General features: G+C 44.0%; 1 long non-coding RNA gene across 1 annotated transcript; it reads right to left on the bottom strand.

Moving 5' to 3' along the window:
- Nucleotides 1-3,996: 3,996 nt before the first annotated feature.
- On the bottom strand, nt 3,997-4,951 carry LOC116738066. Its single transcript, XR_004343600.1, has 2 exons — nt 4,889-4,951; nt 3,997-4,376 (listed from the first exon to the last, which is right to left on the bottom strand). It is a non-coding gene; the product is annotated as an uncharacterized LOC116738066 (long non-coding RNA).
- Nucleotides 4,952-17,693: the final 12,742 nt, after the last annotated feature.

Raw genomic sequence — 17,693 nt, 5'->3', positions numbered from 1 at the left:
CAAACGCCACCATCTTTGCAGCCCTACATGATTACCTCTGGACTAACAATAACACTGGATATTTATTCAGACCTTTTCTGGTTTCCAAATCCCTTTAGTGCAGCCATTTGAATTCTCACTGAGGAAGCCGATAGGGAAACCAAAGCTCAGAGAAGCCAGCAAGTTCCCCAAGGTCACCGAGTCAGTGAACAGCGGGCTAGACTTCCAATGTCCCATGAGGTCCTCCAGCGACAAAACCACATTGCCTCTGTAAAGAACTGGCTAGTCTGGGCAGACTAGTATTGCCCATTGTTGACAAAGATTCATCAGGACCAGGCAGGGCTTGATTGTAACATCACATGGAGAGCTCTGGAGGGTGGGGCCGAGCGCCCAGCCTTTTCCCCACGCAGCCCTAGACCTCATAGCCATCATTCAAGTGGGAGACATTCCATCTCAGTTACACTCTCAGGGAAACAGGGAGGTTAGACCCAGCCCACGTGGTGTCCCAGATCTCACATCCTCCCTCTGGCTGTCATCACCTCATGTAAATCAGTACAAACCCCTGAATCCTTTCTAGCCCCAGATCCCAGATCCCAACCAGACCCACACGTAGAAGCAATAATTGTATCCCTGAATGAAGAGAAATGTTCATGGTACCAAATCTCTCATAGATCACAGGGGAAAGAAATCAAATCAGGTATCCAATATTTTATTTGTGTGGTACCAATAGCAGTCACATGTGAAATGACCTAGTTGAATGTGTAAATTTGTTTTTTACCAGCTGTAAAAAGAGCCACAAAAACACAAAGGAAGGCTTTCTGCTCCTCAGTTTCCTCATGCTAAAATTACAGTTATTTCTGGAAAGCATTTTGTCATTATCCTTCAAGCTCTTTAAAAATGTTTAAGCCCACTGACCCAGTGACTCCATTTCTAAGAAACATCATCAGAAATTCAAACATACAGGCATGAAGATATCATCCCTTACAAATGGGAAGAGTTAAACAAAAATGTCAGTGCTCACCACTATGAAGAAATGTGCCAAAATGTTAACAATGATTGTTTGTTGGCAACGGAATTATGACAGAATTTTATTTTTTTCTTTTCTTTATATAGGTCTGTAGTTTCCAAAATTATCTACAATGAGAAACAACTCAACTATCCAGACAGGTGAGTAGAGAAATAAAATGTGGTACATACATACAATGGACTATGATTCAGCCTTAAAAAGGAAGGACATTCTAACACGTGCTACAACATAGATGAACCTGGAGGACATTTATGTATATTTTACCAAAATTAAAATTTTTAAAGAGACAAAACCCATAATAAGTATGGTTTTACTCTGATACTAGGGGGTGGAAGGATTAAGGGAAAATCAAATTCAAATGCTGGTTTTGATTAGATGGTGTCCCTTTCAGCTTTAGTTTTCTATGACTTAACACCATGTTCAACATTCAGCCTCAGTATAAATTGATGAATGCTCCAAGGCTGGAGAAGAAGAGATCTCAAGACTCAAAACTCAGATGCGTGGAGAGCTCTTATTGAGGTAGAAATAAGCCAAATTATTTCCTTTAATAAGTTGCTTTATGTTTCATACAAAGTTTTAACCAGAGAGAAAAGAAGAAGCAGGAAGAGAAGGAGGAGGAGGAGGGTAAGGATTTGAAAAGAAATTCCAAATCTAAGCTAGTGCTTTGCAGTTACAAGATATAACTTGTAAGATATAAAAAAAAATTTTTCAAAGCTCCTAGGTGGCTCAGTCAGTTAAGTGTCCAACTTCGGCTCAGGTCATGATCTCATGTTTCATGGGTTCAAGCCCCATGTCAGGCTCTGTGCTGACAGCTCAGAGCTTGGAGCCTGCTTCCGATTCTCTCTCTCTCTCTCTCTCTCTCTCTCTCTCTGTCCCTTCCCTGCTTACACTCTGTCTCTCTCTCTCTCTCTGTCTCCAAAATAAATAAAACACATTTAAATTTTTTTTTAATTTTTTCATAATCACAAGAAATAGAAATTGAGGATAGTGTCACATTACCTGTGAATATCCTGTATTTTGTCACATTTGTTACATTTAGATGAATAATACTTGCAAAATCTGCGACACCTTACTGTTCAATGATCTGCAGAACAAAGATGTGCTAGAGTCATGACTGTTTATACCCATGTCTTTCTTAAATCAACCATGGCTAGGGAAGCTGTTGTTTACAAACGAACTGAAGAGCTGTGGTATCATGATTCAACTACCGTTAGCAGCTACAAACCAATAGGGTAAAATAAAATGACAACAAATTAGGTACCATGCGCTTGTGTTCAAGTATTGATCAGTTACCAAGCATTGGGTATTCGGAGTTCAATGCAAATTTTTATTGTGGCACAATACACATAACATTAAATTTATCATGTTAATCATTTTTAAGTGTACAGCTCAGTGCCATTAAGTACCTATTATTGTGCAACCATCACCACCATCAACCTCCAGCATTTTTCATCTTTCCAAACTGAAACCCTGTACCCATTAGATAACTCCCCGTTGCTCCCACCCCAGCCCCTGGAAACCACCATTCTACTATCTGTTTCTCCGGATTTGACTACTCTAGGGACCTCATTTAAATGGAACCAGTATTTGTCCTTTGTGACTGGCTTATTTCACTCAGCGTAACGTCCTCAAGGGTCATCCATTGTTGTAGCAGGTGTTAGAATTTCCTTCCTTTCTAAGGCTGAATCCTATTCTGTTGTGTATGGACCACATTTCGTTTATGCATTTATCTGTCGGTGGATACTTCTTGGCTATTATGAACAATATTGCTGTGAACATGGGTGTACAAATAATTCAATGCAAGTTTTAAGAATTGGTGAGTCGTATGTGTCCAGGAAAATTAAGTAGGTGACCTCTATCTCGCTGGTGCCAGGAAATCACTTATTTCATAGAATCAGAAAATAGTAGAGCAGGAAACATTATAAAGTCATCATTGATGTTTATTTTCATAGAGGAGGAAATGGACACACAGTGACTTAACTAGATGGTTTCTAAAACCTCTTCAGTTCCTCGGTTCGGGGAGGAGTGGCACCCCTCTCTCTCCCAGGCAAAAATATCTACCCAACTTGTCATGCCACATACCTCAAATTCCCAACACCAGAGATTTATTTACTCAGATGAAGGCACTGGTACTTTTACCAGGAATCTCCTAGTAAAATTAAAATAGCTCTGAGGGAAAGTCGTTATTGACCTACAACCCTTATCTTGAAAGACTGGTTTTCCACAGGACAATAAGCTCAGAGTGGGATTCTTAAGGAATAGACCCTGTACAGGAGATGGCAGTGGGGAGGGCAAGGGGCAGTATCATGAGGAATTTTAAGCATAGATGCTCTACAAGGAGAAAATCATCTCTTGAGGAGCTCTGGGCACCCAGGGATAGTCAATACCAGTGTTGAGAGTCCGAAGATCCAGAAAACTGAAGTTAGAAAAGTTGTAAAGACCAACTCAGGCAACATATGATTTTTCTCTCTGGCTAGCTTGTCACTGTGTATTGTGCTTCATGCCAAAGTATAGGTCTTCTATAAATGACTTGAGGACATGACTCAGTTCTGGATGTTAATGAAATATTTTGCTAGGTTTTCTCAACCATATAAGGAAAGAGTCTTTTTTTTTTTTTCCTTTTAGCAAGAATGGAAAATGCCCACATGTATCACCAACTGAGGAAGTCATTTTGCATCAACAGGGTTCAATCTCTCCGGCTGTCTGATGGGTTTCCTGATGGAGTTGAGGTAGCTCTGTCAGTAAAGGTAGCATTTGAAGACCCGGAGAATGCCATTGTAACACAGCTCACTAGCACAAGCACCTGAACATTCCACAGGTTCAAAAGTGTTTTCTATAAACACAGTAACCATACTGGCCCCATAACAACAAGATTGATTCTTAAGGAGAGTGTTATTTCTATCTCCACTTCCAACATTGTGATGTGGTTCCACTATGTCTGGGGAAGAACAATGAGGTTTGAAAAGAGAATTATGGGCCCAAGGAAAGCATACACTTACAAAGGTTTATTTGGCAATAAATACAAATGATGTATACAGCCTTTTGCAATCCTAAAAATCAGGTCAATGACACCAGAAAGCCTTTCACTTATTAAGCTAACAACAGCAACTAATTGAGCAATGAGACATGAAACTTACTGTTATATCTGCAGAGAAGTCAAGAACATATGGAAGCAGAATTAAAACAGAGCCAGGTATTAGTAATTAGGGAAGTTTATACACACAAGTTATACAGTTTATGAAACTGGGAATCCATCATGCTGTGGTGAAAATCCAGAAGACAGTATTTACGGGGTCCTGCTATTGCGATGTGTATCCAGTATCTGATATGTAAAGTCCACATGAACAAAGTAAGTTCGCACCAAATTAACCTAAACAATAAAAATAAAACACTAACATTAATCCAATTCCCATTGTGGTGATGTTTGGTTTGCTTCACCGACAAGTTAATGGAGTCAACATCTGTTTTATCCCCTCACGTTCCCCAGGAGGCCAAGCTCACGTGATATATTAAAATCTTTCCCAGAGGTCTTCTTATCCTCAGCCTCACGCAGCCTAAGGAAGCACACCAGACAGTTTTCAGCTAACCCCTCACTGACAGCCCAGTGTATGGTCCTCGGTGTAAACCCCATGATGGTGTTGATAATCACCAAGAACCAGCTTAGGGCTGTCCAAGATGCTAATAAAGGTTGCCCCATTCAGCACTTGTAGGCTGGGTTGTGTTTTTCCATTAAAAAAAAAAAAATGATGTATACAAAACACATTCTATTAGTACATTGTTGTTATAAAATACTATAGAAAAAAAGCATAGAATAAGTCCTTTTATCAGTTTGGTATATAGCGTTTTTTCCAAACGTGTACACATGTCCTATTCACTGCTTACCATCCAGCATGTTTTGTGTAACAAATAGGGCTTGGATCCTCGGTCTCCGGTAGTCTCCCTGTAGGATTTTAGCAGAAATGTGAGAGGGGGGTTGGCCCCTGCAGTGCCCCATTCCGCACCTGTTCTTTCGATCTGGCTCCTCTCACTTGGAGAAGTGACATAAAAGCAAAGGAACTGCCTATCTCTACAAAATGCTGTGCCAGGAAAAAAGGGCTCTGGTCAGACCAGACACCATGCTGGCGACCAGAACTTGAAATAAAGGTAGTGAACAGGAGCAAGCACCGCGTCTAGGGAGGCATGTAGACAAAGCCGGAGGAAGGTGCCAAGGGTTCAGAACCAAACGGAGAGATGGAGCCCAAACGTGTGACCAGGGGTACGGTATATGGGCTGTTCTGCCAGATTTAAAGAGTCCAGGATGGGGCAGACCAGCGAGCCAGCCCCTGGAAGCTGGGGAAGGGGGCCGTCGAGTGGTAAAGCAGGGAAATGAGGAAAGAAGACAGGTGGTGAGAGACAATCTCCGGGAGCTGCTCCGGTGGGCTCTGGGGCAGCAAAGGCGTCAGGGTGCCAGCTGACACACAGCATGGGGAAGGTGATACAGTTACAGAAATGGGGAGGTGGGGCCCGGAGGCGGGTTTGGAGGGATGCACGAGATGAACACACTGGATGGGGAAGATCACAGTAAATTTTTCCTTCTTGTTCCTTTTCCCTCTTCTCTCCCTGATTTTATTTACTATAGTGAGTCCATGAAGGAAAGGGGTGTCTAAATGAGAACATAAGTCACTTGTACCTCCTTAAATAGCCTTCTTCCTTCAACCCTTTCCTCGGGTTCACTTCTTCTATCCCTGACCAAGATCCGTGCTCCCTAACAGAAACCCACTGTCTTCATCACCCCTACAGCACTTTTTAGGGAACCCACAGAGGATTTCAGGTTCAGGGAAACAGCCGGTCCCATCTTCCCTGCCTAACCTACAGACTCTCGGCACGGTTGTGGTCAGGAGAGGCTCTGAAGCCAACCCAAGCATTCCACCGGTGACCCACTCGGGAACGGCAAATTGAAGGCTACTGGGAGAAGTAGATAGCAATGCTCAGAGTGGTGAAATCTGTCCAAGATATCCTGGTAACAGCTGAGCCACATGAAGAGGAAAGATGGGGGAAAGCTACATTCAAGAAACAGAAATAGGAAGCCCCAGGCCACCTTCATGGAGAGCCTTACAAAAATGGCACAGCTTTCAGATTCTGTGTCTCCCTCTCTCTCTGCCCCTCCCCTGTTCATGCTCTGTCTCTCTCTGTCTCAAAAATAAATAAACGTTAAAAAAAAAAATTAAAAAAAAAAGGGGGGGCGCCTGGGTGGCTCAGTCAGTTAAGTGTCTGACTTCAGCTCAGGTCATGATCTCACAATCCGTGAGTTCGAGCCCCGTGTCCGGCTCTGTGCTGACAGCTCAGAGCCTGGAGCCCGTTTCAGATTCTGTGTCTCCCTCTCTCTCTGCCCCTCCCCTGTTCATGCTCTGTCTCTCTCTGTCTCAAAAATAAATAAACGTTAAAAAAAATTTTTTTTTTTTTTTTAAATGGCACAGCTTGTATCTCAGGAAGAAAAGAAATGGAGACCTTAGCTGTATCGGAAGCTGCATGAAAACATTTGGAAACACTGGATCTCCTTTTTGGCACAAGAGCAGTTATGAAATGTAGATTAAATTAGGATCTTGAGTGGCATGATGCAGACTGTGCTCTGGAAGAATCTTCCACAGGTATCCCTAAAGGTCAACCAGGTGACCCATCTGAGGACCCTGGCTAATTTACTGGCAAAAGGCAGGGAGGACATCCATCTGGGCCAAGACCTAGGACAACAACAGTCAGAAGCAAAGATAAAGTTGAAGACACCTGTCCAGGAAAAAGCAGGCTCTGCCAAGGGTGGGAATTAAGTCCTCTGAGAAGCTTTGTCTCAACCCATCTGTCCAAAAACCACTAATACCAGTTTCTCAAAAACAAGGAAGTAAACACAAAGGAGGGGAGGGAAGGATGTTGGAAGTGCTTTGCAATGTAAAAATAATAATCTTAATAAAGGTGCTTCTGCTGCCTACACTTTCGGAAACACACTGAGGGGTCAACCGAGGACGGGTCTTCAGGGGATCCGAAGCTGGTCTCCTCAAGTTCTGGGACACCCTGTCCCTTCCGGGCACTTCCGCCAAGTGCCATGGCGGAGGGCCTTCTCAGCTCGAGGGTGTTTGTCTCCGGGCAGTTGTTTGCACGTACACAATACTAGATCAATAATAACCCTATCTTATTTCATTATTGTTGTCTCTCAAGTCCCCAGTGCACCACAGATTTGTTTTTTTCCCCTTGCTTTTGTCACAGTGAGATCCGCAACCTGAATCCCAGCTTCCCAAGGCAATGCCTGTGGCACTAATTTTGAACAAGGAAGTGTAACTTGGAATCCAATTTTTTGTGAGGCCTTGGAGGTAAGCATTGGTGAGGAGGGGTGAGGCAGGACAAGGGAGAGAGAAGTTCAGAAAGGAGCCTGTGAGGACGGGGCAATGAGGAAAGCAAAAGGACATTTATTTAATCAGACTTACTTTTCTTAATTTCCTGTTTCCATAGGCCCTGCTTAATGATTCCCCCTTAGTGATAAAAACCAACTATCTCCCACCCCACGTTATTTAATGAATTTTACCATCTCGATCTTAACACACTTATAAAAACACAATGGGGTTAATGACTAAGGGTACTTCTTTAAATTTTTAAATTTTTTTAAATTTATTTTTATTTATTTTGAGAGACAGAGACAGCGAGAGAGCAAGAGGGGGCGGGGCAGAGAGAGAGGGAGAAAGAACCCAAGCAGGCTCCTCGCTGTCAGCACAGAGCCAGACGTGGGACTCAAAATCACAAACCATGAGCTCACAACCTGAGCCAAAATCAAGCGTCGACGCTTAACCTACTGAGCCAGCCAGGGTGCTTTTTAAATTATTATTATTATTTTTAAGAACAGCAATCTAGAAAACTAAATCTTAGTGATATTTATTCTTAAACAATGTTTAACACTTAAATTGAATTTTTTTATTTTTTATTTTTATGTATTTGGGGCAGGGAGAGCACAAGTGGGGGAGGATGGGGAGGGGGGGCCGGGGCAGGGAACAGAGGATCTGAAGTGGACTCTGCACTGACAGGCCGACAGCAGCAGCGAGCTCGAAACCACAAACTGTAAGATCATGACCTGAGCCAAAGTCGAACACTCAACCGACTGAGCCACCCAGGTGCCCCTGAATCGAAGTTTTTTCAAGTTTTCATGATTACTTCACCAAAATCAGGTTGAGTGAAAACTGCTTTTGTTTCCGGTAGGTTGCAGTCAGTGATGGTTAAGCCACCGTATTGTTACATTTTGCACCACACAGTTTCACCAAAAAGCAGATGGATAAACATCAAGTAGGCCAGTGTCTGGATGTTATTAGCCTCTCCCCTACAGGACAAGCCTCCAGGGCAATCCGTATCTCCTGGCCTGTACCACCAGGGACACTCCAGCTACCTGGTTCTCCCAGGAAGATTCACTGGTATTTGTCTGGAATGGATACACTTGGAAATGACATTCCCCAGGGGGGCAGGGGGCAGGCGGGGCCTCCTGCTTCAGCGAGAACTGCATGTTTTCCCCAGAGTCACAGGGAGAAGGGACTCCTCTCAGAGTCACTCTCACTCCCCCCCTGCCTCCTTCACTCAACATCCAACAAACACTGGTTGCAGGTCTCTTCTGGGCAAGGAGCTCTTCCGCAAACTGGGAATGCCGCGATGAGAGGTAAGGTGGTCAGGGGCGCCTGGGTGGCTCAGTCAGTTAAGTGTCCGGCTTCAGCTCAGGTCATGATCTCACAATCCGTGAGTTCGAGCCCCGCGTCGGGCTCTGTGCTGACTGCTCAGAGCCTGGAGCCTGTTTCAGATTCTGTGTCTCCCTCTCTCTCTGGACCTCCCCCGTTCATGCTCTGTTTCTCTCTGTCTCAAAAATAATTTTTTTTTTAAAAGAGAGGTAAGGTGGTCAGGCAGGAAGGCAGTTACAACCCAACATAGAAGGTACTGGACCCAAGAGAAGCTAAGACTCCATGTGAGCACATCAGAGTGGAACCTAAACCAGGCTGGGTAGAGCAGGAGTCAGGGAAGTCTGCCTGGAGGAGGTGACTGTAGTGTTTCCCTCCATTCAACTGATATTGAGCACTTATCATGGGCTTCCACTGCTCTGACCACTGGCTTAGAGCAGTGGACCAACGTGCAAAGTCCTCTCACTAGAAACATTCCAGGAGGAGGAACCACTAATGGGCAGAGGACTGTGACAGAGTGACCATGTGACCCGGGAAGCCTGAGGAAGCAATGTTTAAGCTGAGACCATAATGATAAGATGTGGGGGGAGGGTTTTTCAAGCAGAGGAAATGGCCTGGTATGCTATTGGAGTAAGGGAGCAAGACCAGTGTGGCTAGAATTTAGTGGGTGAGACACGGCGTGAAAGAACTGAGGTGGGAGAGATAAGCAAGGACCAGATGACACATGGCTTTCTAGATTATGGTTCTGAGTTTGCATTTTATTGTATGTGTCATGGGAAATCATTAAAAGGTTTTAAGCCAGAAAATGATATAAGCATCCCGGCTTCTTGGTCAGGCGAGAGAGGAGAGAAGCCTTGAAAGAAACAGCACACGCCAAAGGGCCTTGGAGAGGTGGCCCCCTGTGTGGCCAGGCGCAGAGCCCCAGGCAGCATGGAGGGAAGTGAGGCTGGAGACGCTGGCCAGCCCGGACTGCCATGGCTCTCACATGCCCCTGGAGGCCGTCCAGCAGGACTGACGTAATCCAGACTTACTATCATCACTCACGGCCTTTTGGATTGGTAAGTGGTGTTCAAGTCCTGGATTCCCCCAGAGAGCAAGGACTCAGCCTGTGGAATTAATTCTATCTTCTAAGACCCAAAATGGGGGCACGTAGGTGGCTCAGTCGGTTAGGCATCCGACCTCAGCTCAGGTCATGATCTCATGGTTTGTGAGTTCGAGCCCCGCGTCAGGCTCTCTGCTGACATCCCAGAGCCTGCATCCGATTCTTTGTCCCTCTCTCCCTCTGCCCCTCCCCTGCTCAAGCTCTCTCTCTCAAAAATAAATATTAAAAAAAATTTTTTTAAAGACCCAAAATGCACACTGTCTTTCCAAGTTACTAAAATGTACTAGTAATCATCACATTCTTACACATGAAACAAGAGTTTTCTCATTCTCCAGATTTCACAGGTACAACAGAGGAGCAACAATGTGTGACCAATGCCATTAGTATTGTTATTATTGCTGCTATCTACTTCCTATGGTGGCATTTCACACAGACCCCTCACTTTCTTCTTCAAACTCTAGACTACCCTGATTTTCCTGCTTCTTCCCTGGCTGCTCTTTTTCAGATTGTTGTCCTGTTTCTTCTTTCTCGCATCCCTGCATTTTCCCAAAGCACTGGCCATCCCCTCCCTAGCAGCCCCTATCACGTCTCTGTGAAGAAGTCCCAAACCCTCCTGGGTGGTTCTGTCCCTCCGCCCCGTGTCCAGCCTGCTGCTCCATTTGATGTCACACTGGCATCCTGGATTCCATGGATCCAACTGGTCACCATCTTCCCCAAACCCTGTCTTCTTCTGAAATTCTCCTAGGTGGCACAGCCCCTGTTCACCCTAACTAGTGTCCTCAGTCATTCTCAGCTCTTCCCTCTCCCTAGTTCTCTCTATTGACCAAGTAAGCCCCTTCTGTGTTATTTCCTCAGTGTCTTTGGAATATACCCCCTTCTTTCCTCTTCCATCACCGCCTTCCTCATTACAGCAGTCATTCACCTGTGCCAGTGCAAGGTTTCTCCCTTCCCGTCTCCAATAGTTCTTTATTATCTTATGTGCTCCCTCAAGTCCCAGGTACCATCTCTAAACTGGCTTTATGCTGCTCAGAGTAAAAAGAGACCACTAGATTTGCATTTCCATCAACTTCCCATCCCCAGATACGACCAGCAGAGATGCAACTGCGGAATACAAGAAACAGCAGCAAGCAAAACAATGGTTGTTACTGTTGCAAACCTTATGGTACAATCTGAGTACATACTGTCCAACATGGTGGACAATAGCTACCTGAAGCCATTGAGCGCTTCGCTTATTACTATTCTATTTTTTAATGTTTGTTTGTGTGTGTGTTTGTTTGTTTGTTTATTTACTTATTGAGAGAGAGAGGGAGAGCACACGTAGGGGAGGCACAGAGAGAGAGAGGGAGGGAGAATCCCAAGCAGGCTCCACGCTGTCAGAGCAGAGACCGATGCGGGGCTCGAACTCATGAACCTCAAAATCATGAACGGAGCCAAAATCAAGAGTTGGATGTTTAACTGACTGAGCCACCCAGGAGCCCCCAGCTTATTACTATTCTAAATTGAGATGTGATGTAAATGTAAAATATACCCTTAAAAGTCTTCATACAAATAAAAAAAGAATGTAAATAATTTTTGTATAGAGTACACATAAGAAATGGTACTATTCTGGATATTTGGGGTTAAATAATATATATTGTTAAATAAAACCTACTATTAAAATAAATTTCATTTGTTTCTTCTTGATGTTTTTAATGTGGCTAAGAGAAAATTTTAAATCACATATGCATTATATAGCATTGTATTTCGATTGGACAGCACTGTTCTACCTAATTGGGGATAGCGTCACGGTGAAACTTAACTGGTAAGAAATTGGAGAGAGGGGCGCCTGGGTGGCGCAGTCGGTTAAGCGTCCGACTTCAGCCAGGTCACGATCTCGCGGTCCGTGAGTTCGAGCCCCGCGTCAGGCTCTGGGCTGATGGCTCAGAGCCTGGAGCCTGTTTCCGATTCTGTATCTCCCTCTCTCTCTGCCCCTCCCCCGTTCATGCTCTGTCTCTCTCTGTCCCAAAAATAAATAAACGTTGAAAAAAAAAAAAAAAAAGAAAAAAAAAAGAAATTGGAGAGAAATAGTTCCTAAGAAAACAACGGAATGCCGCAATGAAAAGAAAAATAGCACAATGGAAAAATGGGCCCAGTATCTGAACATACATTTCCCCAAAGAAGATAGACAAATGGTCAATGCGAAACATCATATTCATTAGGGAAATGTAAATCAAAGTCACAATAACATCCCACTTCATTCCCAGTAGGACTGCCATAATTTTTTTTTAAACGGGAAATTACAAGTGTTGGGGAAGAGGTAAAGAAATGGGCCCCCTTGCACATGGGAGGGGGGGGTAGGAACTTACAATGGTGCAGCCACTGTGGAAAACAGTTTTGTGGATCCTCAAAATGTGAGGCATGGAGCTCCTACATGACCCAGCCATTCCGCTCCCAGGGAAATGAAAACATATTCATGCAAAAAGCTGTACAAGAATGTTCACAGCAGCATGATTCATAATAGCCAAAAAGTGGGAAGAACCAAATATCCATCAATTGACAAATGGGTAAACACAGTGGAATGTTATTTGGCAATTAAAAAAAAAAAATGAAGTACTGAAATGTGCTAGAACACGGATGAATGAACCTTGAAAACATTAAGCTAAGGTGAAAGAGGCCAGCCACAAAAGACCACATAATTACAATACCTTTTATATGAAATGTGCAGAATGGGCAAATCAGAAAACAGAAAGGAGATTGGTGGTTGCCTAGAGCTGGAGGGGGCTGGGGGAAAATGGGGAGTGATAGCAAAAGAACGCAAGGGCTTCTTTTGGGGATGATGAAAATGTTCTAAAATCAATTGTGGTAGAGGTTGCACAAGAAACAAATTACAGTTGTTTCTGGGAACGGAACTTGACAGCTGGGCACAAGGGTGTTCCTGTACATGTATTTTTTTTTTAGTACATATCCTCTGTGTGTACTAAATTTTGTGTCACATATATAATAACTTTTTCACAAATACATAAAATAGGATTTTATGAAAAATTATGTTAAGAATGACAAGAGTCATAACTATTGGTTCAATAAAAGTTCAAAATGTGTTAAAAAACTCATTTAAATGTTTATACCAATACATATGCAAATCTAGATGAAAAGGATAATTTTTAGGAAATTATAAATGTCAAAATTGACTCCAAAAAAAGTAGAAAACCAGGCCAGGGTAATGGCCAGATAAGAAATTGTTACAATAGGGGCACCTGAGCATCCAGCTTTGGCTCAGGTCATGATCTCATGGTTCGTGAGTTCAAGCTCGGCATCAGGCTCTGTACTGATGGCTCAGAGCCTGGAACCTGCTTCGGATTCTGTGTCTCCCTCTCTCTCTGCCCCTCCCCTACTCATGCTCTGTCTCTTTCTCTTTCTCTCTCAAAAATGAATAAACGTTAAAAAAAATTTTTTTTAATTGATAACAATAGCCAAAAATATATCTTTTCCCCTCTGCCCTCAAAAAAGAGCATCAAATTCAGATTGGTTTATAAGTGACTTTTTCCAGTCCTTTAAAGAAAGATAATTCTTACATATAAACTCTTTCCAGTCATAGGAAAACACCCAAGGCTCCCCACTCATTTAACAGGGATAAGTATCAGCGAGTAAGAAATGTGTAAGGATAACAAAATGGAAGGAGGGTTGGGAGAGAACAGAGGCTGCACATTAGGGGTTTTGTTTGACCCACATTATTGGCTCTACCTATGAATTGGTTAATTGGTTGCCAGCATTTAAAACCTGGAACATTTTTTCATAAAAATCAGATTGAAATAAAACATACGCAATAGAGGAGTGCCTGGGCAGCTCAGTCAGTTGAGTGCCCAACTCTTAATTTTGGTTCAAGTCATGATCTCATGGATCATGGGATCAAGCCCCACATTGGGCTCTTCTCTGACAGCACAAAGTCGGCTTGGGATTCTCTCTCCCGTTTCTCTGCCCCTCCCCCACCCATACTCTGTCTCTCTCTCTCTCAAAATAAATACATAAACATTAAAAAAAATGCAACAGTTGTAATACAGGATTAAGAGAATAGTTATATGTTTTATTCCTATAAATCACTCGTGATCACTTAACATTTATCAAGCACTTAGCACATACCAGGACCTTGTCATACTTTCTGTTTTTCACAGAAGAAACACACAAACTTAATAGAGTAGAAAGCAAGAGATATGAGTACCCAAATATAGATAGATAGATGGACAGATTGATAGATATCCAAAAGACGCCCCTTCTAACAGAAATGGGTACCATTTTTACCCATCAGGTTGACAAAACATAAAAAAAAAAAAAAAAACATAATAATCAGTGAGAACATAGGAAAATAGATACTTTCATTCTCCACTGGGGGAATGTGAAATTGGTGTGAACTTTTTGGAAACAACTTGAAAATAATTGTTAAAAATTTAAATGGGCACACCTTCAAACTCCAGGCAACATGTTTCTCTATCTCTGTCCTATGGAAATACTGAAAAATATATTAAAATAGTCATGATATTGGTTTTCTTTTTTTTTAAGGTTTTTTTTTTTTTTTTTTGAGAAAGAGAGCAAGCGTGAAGGGGGGAATGGCAGAGAGAGAGGGAGACAGAGAATCCCCAGCATCTCCATGATAAGTGCTAAGCCAGATGCGGGGCTCAAACCCACAAACTGTGAGATCATAACCTCAGCTGAAGTCAGACGCTTAACAGAATGAGCCACCCAGGCGCCCCATGGTATTGATTTTCTATTGAGCATAACAAGTTAACACAAACTAAACAAGTTAAATCAACACAAAATTGTTATCTCACAGTTTGAAGGGCAGGAGTCAGGTACGTTTTCGTTGGGTTCTCGGCCTAAGGTGTCACTCGATTGAAGTCAAGATGTCGCCCTGTGTGTTTTCATCTGGAAGTTCAACTCAGGAAAGATCTGCTTCCAAGCTCCCTCAGGGTGTTAGCAGAACTCACTTCCTTGCCTGTATGAGGGAGGTCCTGTTTTCTCACTAGCTGTCAGAGGTGACCCATTCTCAACCACTAGAGGTCATTCCCAGGTCCTGGGGGTTCATGTAACCTTGCCATGTGGCCATCCTTCAGCCCCCTCACATTTCAAATCTCTCCCTTCAGAGATCCCCTTGGAAGGGATCCTCGGTTAAAACAGTCCCACCCAGATTATTCCAAGTCCATTAATTCAGTCACAGGAGTTATAGCCCATCCTTTCCATGGTTCTTGCCCACACTGTAGGGGAGGGGATTACACAGGGTAGTGCAACAGGAGTGGGAATCTTGGGACCATCTCAGAATTCCACCTGCCACACCCATGTTCAAGGATGTTCCTGCCAGTATTTTGTGAACATGAAAACTTAGAAATAATTTAGAAATAAACTCTGAATCATTATATAACCTATCCACCTATACTACAAAATATTGGGCTGGCTGCATTGTTAAGTTGAATGAGATAGATCAGTGTGACATAAGTTAAAAAAAAAAAAAAAGGCAAGTTACAGAACAACACATACAATAGGATCCCATTATGTATAAATAAATAAATACTGATTTCCTGCCTCACACTTGTTCTCTGTAATCCTCTATTCTGCTGCCAGAGAGGCCTTTTCAAAATTCAAACCTGATCCTGTCACCAGCCCTGCACCCACCCTGCCCCCTGGCTTAAAACCCAACCTTGGATTCCCATCATTCTTAGGATAAAGCCTAAACAAATCCTTATCCTGGCCGTCCTGCCTCTCTGCAGCTGTGCTCCGGCTCAGCTCCCTGGATGGACGGCTCTCCCTCCATCTCTCAACACTCACCGGCATAATTCTCCTGTCCGAAATGTCCTAGTTGCCAATTTCACCTGGCTAACTCAGGCCCATTGTTCAGCTCGCAATTCAAATGATACTCTCCTTGCCCCACTCCTCCTCCACCTCGCCCCCAGATCAGTCAGGTGCCCTGTTAACCAGCTTTCTGCATGCTCTCTCATTCTTCACACAGTTTGTAAGTATTCATTTATCATTGTGCTTATTTCATCAAAATGTGTCTCCCCCAATAGACACTAAACTCCACAAAGGCAGGACATAATCTGGTTTTGCTTATCACTGCACCACCACCCCCCCGCCCCCCGTCGTGCCTGGTACACTGCCTGGCACAACGTAGCAGCCCAACCAATCTGTGCTTCAAGAAACAACAAATGAATTCCCTTCTCTGTCCTCCAGATTCCCCTTCTGGAAGCTTCACTTTTCCCTCTGATGGACATCCCCTCATCTGTGTTTTTCTGTCTCCTAGCACTCAGCATCCTGTACTGGACGTTTGCTCACCGACCAAGCTTCCCTACCAGACTGCGAGCTCCTCACCATGGCAACCAGCCTAGCACCCAGCCCAGAGAAGAGCTCAGTAACCTGACAATGGGTGAATGAAGGGATGACAGTCTGCCTCTCCCCTATCTCCACTATTCCTCTTCTAGGAGTACCCTGTTTGGAGGTGGCCTGGGCTGATGAGACTCAAGGCAGCAGGCTGGCACTCTTCCTGCAGGCAGGGCTCTGGGAAAGGCAGACTGGCTGTGGTGGCTAGAAGGGAGGGAGTCCCTTTCAGGAGGAAGAAGATGTGACAACAGACAATGGGAAGTGTAGTCAGCATGGAGGAGGCCCAATGCAAAGGGCGGGGCACCTTACCAGGCAGGAGGGGCCCTAAGAGTGGACTCTGTTCTGAGTAAGAGATCAGAGAGGGACCCCCACAGGGCCTATCCCAGGACAGGACCCTGCGCGGCCACCCAGCTGGACACTGGCCATTTCGCAATCCCCCAGCTCCACCTCGGCAAACACAGTAGTGTCCTCTGCTCCTAAAATGGTACTCCACATACCCAAACGGGTGACCTTGAGGAAAGAGTTCTGGGGCCCAGTCCAACCAGGAATCTTGTTTTCCCAAGACACCCAGAAGGAGGAGGAGCCTGAGCCAGCTGGACAGAAGACAAGGTCAATGCCCACACAGCTGAGTATCCTGTCCCAAGGGCTAGGCTGCAATCCTGAGAGCTGGAAGCAAGAAAAGTGTAGAGCAAGAAATCAGTGGCAGCAAGCAGCTCCAGAGGAAGCCTGTGAACACATTGATAGTGCTGGGCTTCCCCTGTTACATGGCACCTGATACTCAGAGCGGGGCTACTTAAGGACCTTCTGCCATGTGCCATGTTGGGCAGCCATCCTTCTATTAAGCCTTCTTGATCCCGGCTAGAAACATCTCCTTCCTGTCTCCTACCACCAGGTTAAACCATATGAAACGGCCGACAGTCCATGGTGTTTGTCCTACAGAAATGGCAATCTCATATGGTTCATCTAACAGACCAAGGGCTTTGGATGGCAGAGGCTCTATTGGTTTCATTTGTTTCTCTGCAAGTCTTGCCATGTAGTCGATGAAATGAATATGAACAAAAGAAGTTGCTTTTTTGAACTTGATTTTTTTTGCTATATAATTAATTCACTGGTAGTTCCTTAGAGAGTTATTCTAAAGCCCTTAAATAAAAATCAGTGTGTGTATAACCCTTTATTGTGTACACTGGGGCACACCTGCAGTTGGGTATAATAAACACAAAGAGAAAGGGAACTGAGATCAGCTAAGAATCTGTTCGTGCCATTCGCCGTACCTTCATTCACCCACTGATTCACAAGGACAATCTTGAAGAAGACATTGTTCGCTCCATTTCACAAATTGGGGAACATGCCATACAAACCAACTTAAATATAAAAGATAAGATATTCCATTAAAATAGGGACCCAAGTCTCCCAGATGTCAAGAAATATGTTGAGGGGCACCTGGATGGCTCAGTAGGTTGAGCATACGACTCTTGATTTTGGCTCAGGTCATGATCCCATGGTCGTGGGATCGAGACCCACGTCTGGCTCTGCATTGAGTGTGGAGCCTGCTTGTTGGGATTCTCTC

This window comes from Lynx canadensis, chromosome B2 (genome assembly GCF_007474595.2).
Source record: "Lynx canadensis isolate LIC74 chromosome B2, mLynCan4.pri.v2, whole genome shotgun sequence".
In the NCBI taxonomy this organism is placed as follows: domain Eukaryota; kingdom Metazoa; phylum Chordata; class Mammalia; order Carnivora; family Felidae; genus Lynx; species Lynx canadensis.
This window is presented reverse-complemented; position numbering and strand designations above follow the sequence as displayed.